Below are 18,398 nucleotides of genomic sequence, written 5' to 3'. Positions count from 1 at the left end.
AAGGACAGACAGGTTACCTACCAGTCTGGAAGGCATACTGGGAGCAATGTGTAATGAACAGTTCTAATTCTAATTCTTTATATAAAATCCAGGCACACCTGACAGTAGTACCCCTAATTATGCTACTCATGCATTCTGATATGTTTTTTGGAGCAGAATAGAAAGAGTACATTACAGCTAAGATACTTAGAATTGCCTTTATTCTATCTTGCATTTCATCTGAGCCATTGCCTTATGAACAGGAGTCACATAATATGACATTCCTAGCTTCCGTAATCATAAATGATAATTATACAGAATTTCAATTGTCCGTGAAATCAGGATTGTTTTAGTATTTTAGTTCAGTTTAATCATATTCTGGACCAGCCTGTGAATTGGGTATTTTTTAGATCAAAACATGAAAATCACCATTCTGTCACTTCTAATCAAAGCCCTCCAGTGCCATCCCATCACACTCAGAACAAAATTCAAACGTCTTGTCATCACTGCCTACCTATAAGGCCTTGTAGACTTCTCAGGCCTTAGGTCATGCCACCTTGCCCAAACACAGCAAACCCCAACCACACAGGTCCTATTATCATTTCTTGTTTTTATCTCAGTCTTTGCCGAAGTCTTCAAGAAAGGGCGTACAGAAGTTTGGAAGGGGAGCTCTTCTCCCCTCCATAAAAATCTCTACAAACCCTCCTTAAGCCACTAATAATATAAGCATACAACCAACACACAATATAAGCAAAAGCAATGTGCTTGCTCTGCAAATGCAACTTCCAGACAAGTCCCAGAATTCCCCTTCCTGTCAGCCCACCCTCAAGCACTTCCAATGGCTTTACATCTGCATTTCCTCTCTATGGAATGAGCCTCCCCAGATCTCAGAACAGCTGGTCCCTCCTCATTGATTAGGTCTCAGTTCATATGCCACCGCCTCAATGAGCTCTTTCCTGCCCACTCTGCAGAAAGTGGCTCCTAATCCTTCACCCTCATCTTCAGGCCTCCAACTGTTGAACTGTTTTGCGTTTATTGGTAACTGAAATTAACCTATTTCACTAATTTGCTTGATTGGCATATGACTTTCTCACCCAAAAGGAATTTCACTGAGGAAAAAACATATATGTTTGTCTTCTGACGGTGCTCAATGCTTATTTGTGGAGAGAAATAAAATTATAATAATGAAAGAATGATTGTAAAGAGAATACTTACTGCTGCTAATAAAATGTAAAATTGGTGAAGAGCTTGGCAGTGTGACCAAAGGAGTTCAAAATGGCAGTAGGACAAGAGAAGAAGTACCCCAAAAAGGAACAAAGAAAATTAGAGCAGAAGATTGATGGGGAAAAAAAGAGGATCAAAATGGCAGACAGGGATAATGCTTGGCAAAGACAACCTTTCACAATTTTGACTTTACATCATACCTCAACTACAGCAGTTCCTCCTGCTGGTTTTCTATTTAAGAAGACAAAGAAGGTTAGATGAGAACTGTGAATCACACGTGTAATCCCAACAGTTTGGAAGGCCAAGGCAGGAGGATAGCTTGAGACCAGGAGTTCAAGACCAGCCTGGTCAACAGAATGAGACCCCACATCTACAAAAAACAAAAATTAAAATTATAAACAAAAAATAAAATTTAAAAATTAGCCGGGCATGGTGGCACAAGCCTGTAATCCCAGCTAGTCAGGAGGCTGAGACAGGAGGATCACCTGAGCCCAGAAGTTTGAGCCTACAGTGATCTATGATCACTGTAGCCACTACACTAGAGCTTGGGTGACAGAGCAAGACCCTGTCTCTAAAAGAGAGAGAAAGAGAAAGAAGACAGAAGAGAGAAAGACAAAAAAGGCAATTAACTTATAGAGCCTAAAGTATAATTCAGATCTCTACATTCCCATTTGAGACTGCTCCCAGCCTCTGTGATTCTGGAGGCTGAAATTGATCATTTTCACACTGCTATGGAATATTTTATGGCTGGGGAAGCATAACCAACAAAATAGTGGGCTTCCTGAACACCCCCACTTTTTCTCTCAGTAGACTCCAGTCTCTTAAATCTCACTTAGATGAGAATCTGCTGAATCAGCAGAGGTAGGAAATCGAGAGTCTTTGGCTTACTAAACAGCCAATTAATTCACTTTACCATATGAAACAGTTTTAATAGGAGGGCTAAGGGATTTAAAGCTGACGGGGATCAGCTTAGCCTTTGAGGGGGGAATTCACTCTGGTGATTACCCCAGGGCTTAAGTGCTCAGTAAGAAAACTTAATTTCTCCAGATTGATTTTCTCCTCTCTATCATCACCAAATTGTTGCTGCTTCACCAGGTATACTCCCTTGGTGTTCAAATTCTGTGTTGTGGAATACGAATAGCAGTTCAGAGGGGCAAGGTGGAAGGGGATATATAGACAGGAAGGTATCGGTTCAGTGATGGTCCTTGTCAATTGAACACGGTCATTTTTTTTCATTCAAATCCTAATCTCATTTCATCTAATAATTACTCCTAAGTGTAGACACGCAGTAGGAAAGCCATTTCCTGGAGAAACAATATAAATGTTTGGAAAGAAAAAGAGCTTCTATTTTAAGTGCTGTGTGTCTGAATTTTGCAACTTGATGGCTAAGACAGCGCATTTGTACCTGGAGCCAGGTCATCATTTTCCAGTAATCTAGTGATGCTGTTCTCCAGCACCTGGGAGGTCTCATGACCCAACCACCCTGAGTTTGCTAAAGAAGCAGATGAGAAAAACATCATCTTTAAGTAATCTGTTGTCCTCTTGTTTCACAAATCTTCTGTTTTATAAATCTACCCATGTCTTCACCTATTGTCTGAACCACACTCAGTGCATCTACATCATTGTATCATGAATTACAATTATTTTGTATATTACCTCACCATCTTAAATACCACTTGAGGGCGGGAACCAAGCATGCCATACCCCAAAGTTTTTCCAAGTAGACAAGCCCTCATTAAGTTTTATGGAAATGAGTTGAATACATAAAACGTCTAGCACAACAACTTCTGTATAACTACAGCTAACAAGCACTAGAACCTCTCTGCCTGCTGGCGCCTTCGCAAGCCTGTTACTCACATCTCTGAATGGTAGAGATAAGGATGCCTTAACAGAATCACAATGCAGGCAATTGTTAAATCAGAATAAAATTCCAGTTCCTGGGCAATGCAGCCAGGCTTAGTATACAGAAGCTTCTCCAAACTTTAAATGTTATAATAGCAATACCTCGCTTTGGATAACACTTACACTTTCACAACTATTTTCTTATCTCATCTTCATAATAATACACGAGGGAGGAAGGGTAGATAATATTATTTCTATTTGGAAGATAATACATTGAGTTATAACATAGAAAAATGACTTGCTTCCATTCTGTTACAAGCATCAGAGCAGAAAGCTGGCAACCAGTATCGGTTAGTCTTCTAAACCACTAGTTCATTACTTTCCCACTAAACTCACCATGACATAAATCTCCTTAGAGTTTTGCTTCTCAAACTTTCATGTGCATACAAATTGCCTAGGGATCTTGTTAGTATCCCGGTTAAAAGCTGATTCCGTTTGTCTGTATTTCTCTAACAAACTCCTAGGAGATACTGATGCTCCTGGTCCCCTGACCACAATTTGAGTAGCAAGATTATAGAAGGCAGTGACTATGGCTACCATCTTTATATCCGCGCTGCCTGGCACATAGTAGGTGCTCAATAAATAAGATGTTGACTGAATAAAAGAACAGTCATGCTTGACCCATTTTTTTCTATCTGTAGTGCTGAGCAAATAGTAAAACACTCAAGAGATAAGTAGTGAGTTAATGAAGTAATCAATGGTCAATGAAACAAAGAAAGTGCTGACTCCGTAAAACAGCATGTAATCACGCTGGAAGGAAAAACAAACAATTTGCAGAGCAAGAGAGTCCTTGGGATACACCCCAGCATTTCCCCTGGGCTAGCTATTGAGTCCGTAATAACACATTTTTCTTATGCAATTGCCTCCATCAGAGAATCCTCATGACCCTACACGTCATATGATGACTTTTTTCCAAGTATTTTTTATAGTTTGAAGACATTGTCTTCCTAATACTTCCTGCCAGTGCTCAACGAAGTAAACCAATTTCAGCATCCTCATTTTTGCTCTGGGAAAAGAAGGCTGAGTTGTCCCAGTCTCTCTCTGGCAGAGGTGAAATTAGAGTCGGGGCTTTCTGCCTCCCAGCTCAGACCTTGACACTCAACTGAGTCTCAAGGGGTTTTTCATTTACACCAATTCCTTTAACTGTACACCCCTCCTGCGTGGTGAATTGGCGGGGGCTGTACTTCAAGCAAAATATGTAACTATTCTGAACTGAGTTATGAAATAAAAGGCTTTATTAAGAGTAAGGGATGAATACAACAGAGCTTAATTAAAATTCTCTGAATGGTTGGTGGGTTAGAACAATATAACCCACATTAAGCCATTTTCCAGGAATCTCATCTTTCAAGGTCTGGAGCACAAGACACTCCGGCACATTGAATCTATCTCAGGAAAGCAAAAATCACCTGTCATTTATCAATGAACCCATGAAGTGGTATCTTCACAAACTCCTGGTAGCAGTTAAATTTTTCAAGAAATGGAGTTGGAGGACAGAAAACGATAACTGAAATAGACAGGGAAGAAATGTCACTTCTCTTTTTTACAGAGGGACACATAGTCCAGATGCTGCTGCTTGTCTCTGAGTCCCTGCAGCCTTCTTCTTAGATGACTTGGGGTACCTTGGCTCCCACCTGAGGCACAGATGGGCCATGTTTTCTAAACATTTCCAGACATTAAACAAGAAGGACATTTTGAAATTGAGGATAAAAAACTCTCCAATTATAAAGAGGAAGAAAAAAAATGCCTCAACCAGGAGCAGAGCTGGTTTTATGCACAGTTACCTCAAACCATGTAATCGGGGACTTAGTTTCCCTCTATCTCTCAACTCTGCATTCCTCCAGGTTGACTTCACGGCATCAAAAAGGTGCTCCCTTTAGGGCAGCAAGATGGCCTCCAGCCCCTCAGACCTATATTGTAGTAGCTTTGCAGCCCCAGTGGAAAGACAGTGCCTCTTTACCACTAGTTTGAAAAAATAGTGCATAATGCACTCTAATTAGTTTAGTCCACATGTCCAAAGTTAAACCAACATCACAGCTAGAGAACATGGTGTTCTAGGCAGCCAGGCTGGGTCGGGTACTCCATCGTGGTCTGGAAAGTGGAGCCCCATTGAAGCGCAACAACCAATAATTTGGAAAACAGAGTGACCCAAAGGAAAGGTAGGGTGCTGTTACTAAAAGAAGAAAGAAGGGATGGTGAGTAGGCAAGTAAGAGTGGTCTACTGCTAAAGTCTGATCTTACTTTTTGTTTGAATTCTGATAACTAGGTTTTTCCCTGCTTCCAAAACCCAGTTCCTAACCTGAACACCATTTTTGACAACTAGCTCCTTATCTTTTCTTGTATCTGGATCCTGTCTTGGAAACATGCCAGAAAACAATAAAAATAGCTACCAATGTTTATTAAATATTTAGCTTGTGCCAGGATTTCTGCTGTTAACTATTTTTTCTAATTTTATTATTACAAACACCTACAAAGATGTGTTTTATCACAATTTCATTTGTAGCTGAGACATCTGAGGCTCAAAGTTAGGTAGCTTTCCTAAGAGAACATGACAGTTATGGAAAAGCCAGGTATAAAGGTCTGTCTGATTTCAGATTCTAAGCCATTAATCATATGACGTGTTGCCCGGCTACCTTTTCATGGACTTGCCTACAAAATTAATGCTTGCCTGTTTTAAGGCTAATCACCTGACGGCCTCTATCTTTGGTGTCCTCCTCTGTAAAGCAAGAAAGAAGATGGCTTCCTCATTTGCCTATCTCATCTCTCAGGGCTATTTTGAGGATTTAATGAGTCAATATACATACAGCATTATGATTAGGATCATTTCTTATAAATCAAGCAAAATGACAGCTATGGACATGAATTTGGATATACACATACATACACACCACACCAGTTCCCACTGTCACTTACTTCTGGCTCTGCCGAGGATGGACCCTTCTCAGCCCATTCCTCAATCCTCTCAGAGACTCTGGGGCTCAGGACACTTTATCCCCCTAAAAGGAGAAGCTTCGTCATGTGCCCCTGCATGCCCTGGCATCCAGCCAGCTCCTGCAGATCCTTTGCTCTCAGCATTTCACAGTCCTGCTCTACAAGTGTGACGGCTGCCCCTGAGAGGACATCTTGCCCTTCCACTTCTCTGGGCCACCACTCCCTACTCAGGACATCATGACACATGGTGACCTTATGCCATTTCCTTGGCTCTTTTTATCTTCTTGGGACTTACACCCACAGGGCTGGAAAGAAGTCCTCAGCTCTGTCAATCAGAATGACAAAGTCACAGAAAGCACGATGTAAGACTACCATTTAAACTATTTGATGGTTTTTTTTTTTTTTTAAGTAATGTTGCTGAGTCTATAAAATTCAGAGGAGTGGAAAGAATTTGAGGAAGCCTCAATACCTCTCTCTGGGGCCCACGCCAAACATCAACAGCAGCCACAGCTTCTGTCATCTTATGGAGGGTTTTTTTGAATCAACATGTTTTTATTCTGATACTCTTTCCAGGTGTATCTATCTTACAAGGTGTAATGAAGATATCAACAAGTCAGAAATCCTTCATTAAGTTAACAAAATGCTTTGCACTTCAGTTTAGTTTTTCAAAACAGAGAGGGCTTGGAAAAGTCAATAAAGAAAGCGTAAATATAAGCACCTTAATCATTAAAAATGCTGAGCCAGCTCTTCTGTGAAGCCAGCCATTTCCTGACTGGTATCCAGGGTGGTAATTCCTCTCAGATCATCCCCTCAAAAGAATGTCTTCTTTGAATTCTCAGCATTTGTCCTTAACAGCACTAAGGCTCTTTGTTAGAGAGTTTTTACCTTAGGAGACAAAGTTGAAAAGCCTACGAGTCTGTTGAGATAGCTATTTTTCAACTTAATAACAACATGTCTTCAACAGACGTAAATACAGATGTTGCAGTTTAAATGGGTGTTTCAGCATTGTCAGATAAGGGGCCATTCATTAAATACGAGTGAACAAACAACTTTCCAGCCAAAATATACGCGGGGCTCTTAGGAATTTATAAAATCTGATTAGTTTCTTCTCTTGTTTTTTTCCTATTGGCAGTGGATGGATTTAAAAGGTGACTGGAACACTTCTTCCTGATCTCAGAGATGTGATGGATGTCTGGGAAGATTTTCTCAAGGGCTAGAAGTTAAGAACTTTGTTCCTACTGTTTATCTTTTTCCCTTTCGTATTCAAGCCACTTAACCATACTGAGCCTCAACGTTTTCATTTATAAAATGGCAATCAGTCTAACTTTTCTCTGGAGGACAGCTGTTGCCTGCCTATCACTATTTCCTTCTTTTCTGGTGACAACATCCTCCTTTTCTTCAAAGAATAATGCCTACCCCATTATAATGACTTTTACATGGGGCTGTCCCAACACGTGTTGCCTTCAAGGCTAGGTGCATGACACAGGCCTGGCCAATCCGTGTGTCCAATCCCTCTGGCCACTGTGATTGGTCCAGTTATGGGTATATGATGTAGATCAATCCAGTAAAACTCAGCCTCGTGACTTTTACTGGAACCATCAGTCAAGACACCTTCTTTTTCTGTGGGGTTTCCAGGTTAGGAGAAGGAAGGTTAGAGCCCTGGGACGCCACCTCATGTGAAAAGCCTGCCAGAGAGCAAAACTAGCACAAAGGAAGGAAAGTATTCCAATAAAAGGGTGACACGGAAAACTGAAATGTGAATTTGTTAAATCCTCAAATAGCCAACAGCTTCTAGGACAAGATCATACAGTTAGGACCTCGATAACAATTCGACTGTGGAATTGTCGAATTAGGACCTCGATAACAATTCGACTGTGGAAATATAAGAACATTTTAGATCCTGTGTTGCTCAACTCTGAAACGCTGCTCTGTGTTGTGAATATTGGTTTATTTTCTTTGTAGAGTGGAGTCATTAAGACTAGAACTCCAGGCTTCCTCATTCAACTCCAAGGGTTCCCAGCAACATGTGAAGTCCTCTGTCACTAAGAAGCTATGTGAGTGAAGCAGGCTATATACCTTGGTTTCAACATCTGTGAACAAGGTGTAATGATGGTTTTCTCATCTTTTTTTAGGATGGTTGTAAGAATCTGAGACAGTGAGAGGGAAAAGATTGTTTTCCATTCATTAGTTTGGGTTGAGCATTGGAGGCATCTCCTCACCTGTTAAACCAGCACTGGTAAGTCACTCTTTGGAGCCATTTCTGGAAAGAGGTTCTGTACAAATAAAATTAGAAAAGTCTGAATTTAGCATATGAGAAATATTATGGCCATTGGTACATATCACTCTAAACACCATTCTGCTTATTCTTGTCATGTAGGGGTAATTTGATTTTTAATCTATCCACTTAAATATTGGCTGCTTCTATAGAGTTCCCAACCAGCAGTCCTTGTGCAGGCAAAACTCCCATTTAACTGAATAAAACTATTGAACATAAAACATTGTTAGGAAGACTTTGATATTGTATTCATCCTGCTGATAATTATCTTACATGTTTTAACTACCCCCAGTAGTGCCCCAAGGTTGGTTAAAGGAAAAATGTAATTTACTCATCGAAATAAAATATTGTACAAGTATCAAATGATACTGATAAATATTATACAATAAACTTTCCTAGAATGCTTTCCCTAAAAAATTGGGGACCTTATACTTCACTAATCATATATTGCAGAGCAAGCTGGTTTATAACAGAATGATAAAGGTGATTAGAATGAAATAGAGGCCATTTGGATTGATTTAGTTTTGCTATATTTATTATGATTTACAATACTTTGCCATAAAAATAAAATAATTGCCCCAATTATTTTATTGTCTTTATGTTATGGTTATACAAATAACCACAATTATTTGTAGTTATTGTCTTTATATTGTGGTTGATTTTATAATGGCTGACCTTTATCCCATAGATTTTTCAGTGTTAGTTATTACAGTTTTTTACCTGAGAGATCTGGGGGAGTTGTGTTTTCGGTTCAAATATCCAATCTAAATTTGGTTCTCTTATAGCAATAGATGGATGACTCACTTCTCATAGGAATGATAGAACTTGGATCATCTTGTCAATCACAGGTAGTAGATTGGATGTCTGGCCCCAAATAATAAGCTCTTCACCAAGAGATAGTATCATCTCCTTCCCTTAAATAACAGTCCTCATTTCTAGCTGGTATAAGAATTTCATCTTCAATAATTGATCAGTGTGACAGAAAATCTGTTGTTGGCAAAGCATGTTTAAAATTATATTACTTAATCATTCTCATCTCAGAGACACTTTGCATCTGCTCCTCAAATCCAATGCCCATTGCAAGGCACAGGTCCATTTTATGCAGCAACTGATTGCCATTATTTTTAAATTTTCCTTTATCTAAAAAGAGCAGAAGCAAACTTTGAGTGCTTCATGGGCTATATTTAATACTTTGATATTATATTAAATGCAGAGTCAATATGACATCCTGTTATTGGTATAGTGCAAAATATTTTCAAGCTTATTTCAGTAAGAACAGTATCCTGACAAAGGCATGCTGTCAATATAAATGCGTCTATTTTACACATTGGAAATGAACAAAGGAAGTTCACTAGTATAAGAAAATAGATCAATGGTCCTGTGAGAAACTCTTACGATGCTCTTCTCACTCTGTTTTTGTCAGTTAGAGATTTATCGAGAAAGGTGCTATGGCAAAAATTGCATCATGTGGGCCAAGTGACATTTTTCTGCAAAGAAAATACTGATGACTCAGTGCTATGCAGACAGAATGGTTTTCCTTCCCCAGTAAAGCATATGGGGGTCAGGCAGAGATAACATCCCTTTGGCATCACTGCAGAGGTGATAGGTGTGTCATAAGCCAACCAGCTACTGAAAGAAAATGCCAGATCATTCTGCCATGGTACAGGCAAGATGCAATCATTCTGAAACCATGTGCAAAGCTGAGTTCTATTTTTAGAGGCATTTGTTAATTAGAGTCAAAGTGGGCTAGGGATTCCAGGTGGAAAATCAAATGGTCTAATTAGATGGGGACGTAGAACAGGGTAGGGAAATAAACACTGAATTGACAGGCAGCCAATCCAAGTTCTGGGTCCTGCACCACTGCCAACAAGCTCTAATCCTCAGCAGTTCATTTGACCTCTGAGTCCTCATCCACAAAAGGAAAACATCTCTAAAATCCTCTCTTGCTCGAAGTTCCTTCTTCCTCTAACAATCTCTGAAACGATAATCAAAATCTAATTTATCCCTGTGTCTTAGTAAAAGAAACTCAGTAATTTATTAGGTTGGTGCAAACATAATTGTGGTTTCTGCCATCACTTTTAATGATAAAAACCACAATGAATTTTGCACCACAATTGCATACAGGAAATTATATTTCCCAATACAGTAGTGTCATTTAGACATTTAAATGTAAATATAAATTAATTATAATTAAATGAAAATAAAAATCTACTTCCGCAGTCATACTAAGTATACTCCTAGTGTTCGATAACCACATGTGGCTAGTGGCTATTATTAAGTAGTGCAGATTATAAACTTCCTTTATCCCAGAAAGCACTAATTTATAAAACTATTTTCCTCTCCCTAGAGCGTGGTGGCTTTCTGCAAATGTTTGTGGAATGAATAAGTGAGAGAATGAGAGATTAATAAAGCCAATACTAATACCAGTCCAACGAAGAGCTGCAACTGAAAGAAATCTGACAAAGTATGATGTATATTTAAAATGAAAAGAAACTCTATTCTATTCTTCATGAAGTTAGACTTGGATAGCTATGTATAGCTCTGCTCTCTGCAATTTAGGAGAAATAATCTGGAAACGGAGAAGAAATAGGGACAAGCACCTGTAACGTGCAGTTTTATGTGTCAACTTGGGTAGGCCATAATACCCAGTTATTTAGTCAAACACTAATCTAGGTGATGCTGTGAAGGCATTTTGTAGACGTGTTTAACATCTAAAATAAGCTCACATTAAATAAGAGATTATCCTCAATAATGTGGGTAGGCCTCACTGAATCAATTGGAAGTCCTGAGAGCAAAAACAGGTTGGCCAGGGAAGAAGAAATTTGACCTCAAAACTGCAACATAAAAATCCTGACTAAGCTTCCAGCCTGCTGACTTGCCCTACAAATTTCAGATGTATCAGGCCCCAACCATACGAACCAATTTCTTAAAATAAATCATATATGCATATTCATTAATATATACACTCATATAAAGAACCCATATATGTGTACATATATGTATGTGTATGTGTGTGTAAGTTCTATTGGTTTTGTTTCTCTTGAGAGCCCTCGCTGACAGAGATTTTAATACAAAGAAGTAGGGGTGCTATTGTGTAAAATAAATAAATAAATAAATAAAAATATGGAAGTGGCTTTGGAACTGAATAATGGATAGAGGCTGGAAGAGTTTTTAGGTGCATGATAGAAAAATCTTAGATTGCTTTGAAGAGATTCTAACAGAAATGTCAGAAGTGTTTGAACCAAAGCAACTCCATCTTTAATAGGGGCTGGGTAAAATGAGGCTGAGACCTACTGGGCTGCATTCCCAGGAGGTTAGATATTCTAAGTCACAGAATGAGATAGGGAGGTTGGCACAAGATACAGGTGACAAAGGCCTTGCTGATGAAACAGCTTCCAGTAAAGAAGCTGACCAAAACCCACCAAAACCAAGATGGTGACAAAACTGACCTCTGGTTGTCCTCACTGCTCATTATATGCTAATTATACTATATTACCATGCTAAAAGACACCCTCACCAGTGCCATGACAATTAACAGATGTCATGACAACATCAGGACGTTACCCTATACGCCTAAAAGGGGAAGGAACTCCCAGTTCCAGGAATTGCCCACCCCTTTCCCAGAAAACTCATGAGGAATCCACACATTGTTTAGCATATAATCAAGATATAACCATAAAAATAGCCAACCAACAGTTCTCTGGGCTGCTCTGCCAATGAAGTAGCCATTCTTTATTCCTTTACTTTCTTAATAAACTTGCTTTCACTTTATCCTATGAATTTGCCTCAAATTCTTTCTTGCATGAGATCCAAGAACCCTCTCTTGGGGTCTGGATCAGGACCCCTTTTCGGTAACAGAGATATGGATATTGAAGGCAATTCTGATGGGATCTCAGAAACAAGTAAAGAGGGAGAATTATAGGGAAATTTCTGTTGTTTTAGAGAATACCTATTGTCATGAACAGAATGTTGCTAGAAATATGAACATTAAAGATGCTTTGGTGAGGCCTCAGATGGAAATGAGGGACATGCTACTGAAAACTGGAGGAAAGGCAATCCTTGTTAGAAAGTAGAATAAATGTGGCTGAATTGTAGTCTGTTGTTGGGTGGAGAGCAGAACCTGTGAGCAATAAACTTGGATATTTAACTGAGGTTCCTAAGCAGAGCATATCCTGGTTTCTCCTAGAAGCCTATAATAAAATGTGAAAGGAAAGAAACAGAGAAAGAAACTGTTGAGCAAAAAACAAACCAGAACCAGATGATTTAGAAAATTCTCAGCCTAGTCACATTGCAATAATATCAGAAAGCAAGTTCTAGAAGAGAAACTCAAGTTGGGGTCTAGTTGGACACTCTTTTGCTGAAGAGATTAGGCATATGACTTACGCATTCAATCACCCATGTCAGCAAAGGCCAGGAATAGAGATAGGTTATCCAGAAGAAATGTCTGGAGAAACTTTTTGTCTAATGGAATGATCCCCATGATGCCCAGAGAAGACTGTTAAGGGTTTTGAGAATGTTATACATGATGTCCACAGAAGACTATTAAGGGTTTTGAGAATGTTATATGACTAAAAGCTGTAGCTTGGACTAAACAGGACAGAGATGGGATGAAGTGAAAGAAAGCTGTTGGACTTATGGGATTCTACAGGCAGGAAACAGGCTGATAGAGCAACTCAGTATGTTACCCTTGGCTGGGTGCAGTGGCTCACACCTGTAATTCTTGCACTTTGGGAGGCCGAGGCTGATGGATTGCTTGAAGCCAGGAGTTCGAGACCAGTCTGGCCAACGTGGCAAAACCCGTCTCTACGAAAAATGCAAAAAATTAGCCCGGCATAGTAGTTCATGCCTATAGTACCAGCTACTCAGGAAAGTGAGGCAAGAGGATTGCTTGAATCTGGGAGGTGAAGGTTGCAGTGAGCCAAGATCACATCACTACACTCCAATCTGGGCAACAGAGTGAGACCCTTTCTCAAACAAACAAACAAACAAAAAGTATGTTACCCTTAAAGCAAAAAGAAAGATGACTCGGAGGGCATGAGGGTAGAGTGACAGGCTGAAAGGACAGCACTACCACTCATGTGAGCCAAGAAGAGAGGGCAGATGCCTCAGGCTCTCTGAGCATCAAGCCACAGAGAATTATTCTCAGTCCTTGAAATTCTGCTTGTCTTGCTGGGTTGCAAACTTGCTTGGGACTCATCACCCCTTTCTTTCCTCCCAATTTCTCACTTTTAGAATGAAAATTTTCTACCCTGTGGCTGTCCCACCATTGTATTCTAGACATAGATAATGTGTTGTCTAGTTTGGCAGGTGCACTAATAGAGAGGAATTTTACTTCAGGATGGACGCTACCCAGAGTCTCACCTATACCTGACTTAAATGATTTAGAAGAGGAGATTTTGGACTTTTCAAGTTAATTACATATAATAAGATTTTGGACTTTGAGTTGACGCTGGAATGACTCAAGACTTTTGGGGATGTTAGGATGGAGGGAACGTATTTTGCATGTAGGAAAGACATGAACTTTTGGGGCCTAGAGAGTAGACTACACTGAGTTGAGTGGTGTCTCCCCAAAATTCTTGTCCACTTGGAATCTGGAACTGTTTCCTATTTGGAAACAAGGTCTTTGAATCTGTAATCAAGTTGAGATGCATCATGTACTGTATTGGGATGAGCTCTAAGTCTAACAATTGGTGTGCTTATGAGAAAAGAGAAATTTGGATACAGAAACACACAGGTACCCATGGAAGAAGGCCATGCAAAGATGAAGAATAAATTGGGATTACGCTGCCAAAGCCAAAGGAATGCCAAGGATTGCCAGAAACTAGAAGCAGCAAAGAAAAAGTCTTCCCTAGAGCCTTTGGAGTGAGCATGTCTCTGTTGATGGCTTGACTTCAGACTTCTAGAGTCCAGAACTGGGATAGACTAGATTTCTGTTTATTTGGACTGCCCAGTTTGTAGTGATTTATTATGGCAACCCTGTAAACTAATACGGCACTCAAGGTAACCAGGGCAATGAGAGATAAAATGCTAAATAAAACCTGACAAGCAACATTCGATCTTTTTAAAGTCAGAAAGATGAATGGTAACTAATAAAAGAATTATGTAATATAAATTTATGGAATAATTATTTAGGCAACTCATTCATTTAATTTAAAAGACATCTCTTAGATCATGAAATAGGTATATTTAAGACAAATGAATTAAAGCAGAGAACCACTTCATACCACTAATACTAAACTTATGGAAAACTTTGTATCCAAAGGAAGCACAAGCTAAAATTCAAGTACATTGAAGGGGTTTACATGAATTTATTGGAGACAGATTTTCTATAAAGATTAGAAGAATATTTTTAAAAACATCAATATGATTTTTTAAAAAATCGAACAAATTGGAATCCAGCCTGAAATCCCACAGCTCAACAGTGACATACCACCTGGGTAGAACTTTGTATAGGAAGTCTGCATTCTCAGATACCGTATGTATTAGTCAGGGTTCTCTAGAGGGACAGAACTAATAGGATAGATGGATATATAAAGGGGAGTTTATTAAGGCATATTGACTCACATGATCATAAGGTGCGGTCCCACAATAGGCTTCCTGCAAGCTGAAAAGCAAGACAGTCAGTCCAAATCCCAAAGCTGAAGAACTTGGAGTCTGATGTTCAAGGGTACGAAGCATCTAGCAGAGGAGAAAGACATAGGCCAGAAGACTAAACCAGTCTAGTCTTTCCATGTTCTTCTGCTTGCTTTTATTCTGGTCACACTGGCAGCTGATTAGATGGTGCCCACCCAGATTGAGGGTTGGCCTGCCTTTCCCAGTCCACTGATTCAAATGTTAATCTCCTTTGGCGACACACTCACAGATACACCCAGCTACAATACTTTGCTCCCTTCAATCTAATCAAGTTGACAAGCACTATTAACCATCACACCATGTATCCAAATAAAGGGAAATGTTCTTTTCAAACTCTGTTACTCTAAAATTGAATTTTTCCAGTGTCTTCAGTGGCTGATCATAGGCAGTATGTAAATACATCTGAGCCAATCTGAGTTAAATAGGTATCCTGACTACAGGGCTTTACTATTGGACTTAAATATGCTTATGTACACTGAGACACTCTTAAGAGGGAGATGGTGTGTCCAACAACTCCAAAATTATTTATCCAATTAATCCCTTTTAATTGAGCATATTTTTGATGTGCAAGATAAAAATTCAAGTATGAGGCCCTGGAAAGATGCACTTCTCTTTACTGGGAGGTCTCCACCAAAGTCAGTAAACACTTTATCTTATCCTTCTGTCCTGGGGGCCATATGGGTTCATAGGTAGGGGAAGGGATAGAATAATATTTTTAATTGAAAAGAGAGCATAATACAGATTCTAAGATTAAAACTTTTCTGGTAGTTTCTATCATTCATTCATCATCCATCGATTTACTCTTTGACTTGCCATTCTCCTAAATCCTGCTATACATACAGAATTACATTTGAACTTGTTTATACTCCAAAATAGTGGTATGTTTAGTTCTAGTAAAGGACACTACAGAGCATAATAGAGACATTAAGAAGGGTTCCAGAGAAGAGTTACATTCATGAATTAGGAGACTGGAAAATGGCAGCTCTGGGTAACAGTTTTATGAAATTAAAATAATTATTCCAGTTGGAGAAACAAGGAAAAAAAGCCTAAATGAGTATAGGTTTCTTCAACCATTCCCTGAACAAACACTGATAGTATCTACTCTAAACAGGCAGCGAGCTATTTTAGATCTTAGAGATTGAACTGAAGTCTGAAGCAGAAGAAATGAACTTAACAATTATAAGAGCAGAAGAAACATTATTCCAGGAGACCCTGTTCTGCTCATTGTAGAAGGCCTGAAAGTGCCTCCAGCAGCCAAACTGGCTTCTTGTTTCCAGCACAAACCAGTATTCCATTGCCTGCTCTAAGAGCACCCATGCATGCCCTGTGGTACAGCGAGGGAAAGCATGGGACACAGAGTCAGAGGGCAGGCTTGTGTTGGGGGCTTAGAGCCTCAAAGACGAGCTGTGGAAGAAAGTGGTTATGTTCTTACAGATTAAGATTTGAATACCTCCCCCAAGGTGCTCAAAATATCTTTATAGAGAAAGTATCAGACAATTAAAAGCGCATGGTTCAAATGTATCTTTTCCACTGTGAGACTGCTCGAGCTACTCAACAACGTACATCCTTTTTTCCTTACCTATTAACTGGTGACAGTTAATACCCATCCACTAAAATTTTTGTAAATATTAAATGATATACATGTAAAGAATTTAATGAAATATATAAAAATCTGTATGGCATCTGAGACAGAGTAGGCAAATAGTAGATAATTATTATTTTGTATTTATACAAAATGGTTGTCAATATCGGGTTTGAGGTAGGGGAAGGGATGGAGGGTACAGTGCATTTTTACAGATGTGGTACCTTTAGACTATCTGGCTCACCTCTTGTTCCCATTACTTTATAGTACTGTGACCTTCAGAAAGTCATTTAACCTTTAAACCTCACTTCCCTAATCTGTAAAATTGATATATAACAATAGTACCTAACTCATAGGGTTGCAGTCAAGATTAAATGAAATACAGTATGTAAAGCACTTAGTTCAATGTATGGCTCCAAAACAAAAAATAAATGCCATCTCATTTGATGGTACAGTACTCAGAGTTTATTTTATCAATAAACCCTTCCATCAGTTAGTGTTTATTGTCCGAAAAGAGACTGATGATGTTTAGTGAGCAGGAATCGTATTTATAATGATTTAGGTAAAAGCCCATCCATTGAATACTCTGTAAGCTGGTGGCTCTCCTAAAGCCTCCTGTCCATTTTTGCCCTACAGCTTTCTTTAAGATACCCTAAGTGATGGCTTGTGGTCACCAGATATTTTTTCTTTTTGGTTGACCTTTGCTAGACTTCAGATGAGAAACTGCTACCTCTAGATCTCCCATCGTATAAGCTAAACTATATTTTCTCTAACTATAATGTCTATTTCTTATTAAGTAAAGCAGCATTGAGACTGGAGGGCTTGGGTTCTGGAGTGAGACATGGCGTGATATTTGTCAAGTTGCTAACTACTCACAGCCTCAATTTAAAACAAGGGAAGGTGACATTGTAGCTGAGACATGAGACCTGAATAACAATGAGAAGTCAGTCATTCAGAGACCTTGAGTGGGACAGAGAAAAGGTGTGCAATGACAAATCTAGACATAAGAAACAGCAGGTGCAAATACCCTCAGGACAGAACAAAGATTGTTCACTAAAAAGTGTGTGAGAGAGAGAATGGTTTGGCTGTAGGCATTCCACAGCTGAAAGTTTATGAGAAAAGATACATATCTTATACTTTATATTAAGCTGCTCCTACTTCTAGCATGCTGACTTAATTGGCTGATAAATTGATTCCCTCTCTGCTGGAATTCATCCCTGAGTTTAACCTATTTTCTTATATTCTTAACCATATGCAATCATTTTCCACTAAACCTCTGTGTACCCAAGTAATTTCACTCCCCACTTGGTGTCTCTGGTTTCTAGCATTGTAACAGAAAACTATCATGACGGCCCCTCAAAAGCATTAGATGTTATTACCTTTTTCCCCAGCAGCTAATTATCCACCCCATTCACTGCTCTGCTGAACTTCCTCCAATTCGTCTCTATCTTTTTGCTGCCAAGCTAACAAAATGGAATAGCCTTTTCTCCAAGAACAGTATTACCAAAGAACAGAGGGACAATCTCCCCTGAGTGCTTTACTTGGCATTCCTTTGTGCCCCATCCCAAACAGTCTGTTTATTTTCTGTTACCTGATCCCATCGTAAAATCAGGTCTGCTCTTCTGCCCACTACTCCTATGCCATTCTTGCAGCCAGCTTTCTAGGATTTGTCTTTCTCACTTAGTGTCTGTTTCTGATATTCTCTCCCCAGGTGGTGGGGCACTTTTTTGAGTTGAATCTCAATTTCAACCGTACCTATACTTTCAGTAATTTTATGTCTGAAAGCGTTTCTCAATTATTTCTGTATTCAGCAGTGTTTTAGGGAAGCCAACCAACTATGTCCACCTAATCCTAAATGAATAGAATCAGAAATTC

The 18,398-nt window shown here is 39.2% G+C and overlaps 1 long non-coding RNA gene across 3 annotated transcripts in view; it reads left to right on the top strand.

The window, feature by feature from the left end:
• LOC110744006 overlaps positions 1-18,398 on the top strand; it is a 112,722-nt gene that overhangs the window by 69,936 nt on the left and 24,388 nt on the right. For 2 of the 3 annotated variants that reach the window (XR_004185917.1, XR_004185915.1), the window contains exon 3: positions 8,166-8,269. This is a non-coding gene — a long non-coding RNA (uncharacterized LOC110744006). Of the gene's footprint in view, positions 1-8,165; positions 8,270-9,093; positions 9,157-10,655; positions 10,773-18,398 lie in introns of all 3 variants that reach the window. The other variant, XR_004185916.1, reaches the window with a different exon arrangement.

Source organism: Papio anubis, chromosome 8 (assembly GCF_008728515.1).
Source record: "Papio anubis isolate 15944 chromosome 8, Panubis1.0, whole genome shotgun sequence".
Lineage (NCBI taxonomy): Eukaryota > Metazoa > Chordata > Mammalia > Primates > Cercopithecidae > Papio > Papio anubis.
This window is presented reverse-complemented; position numbering and strand designations above follow the sequence as displayed.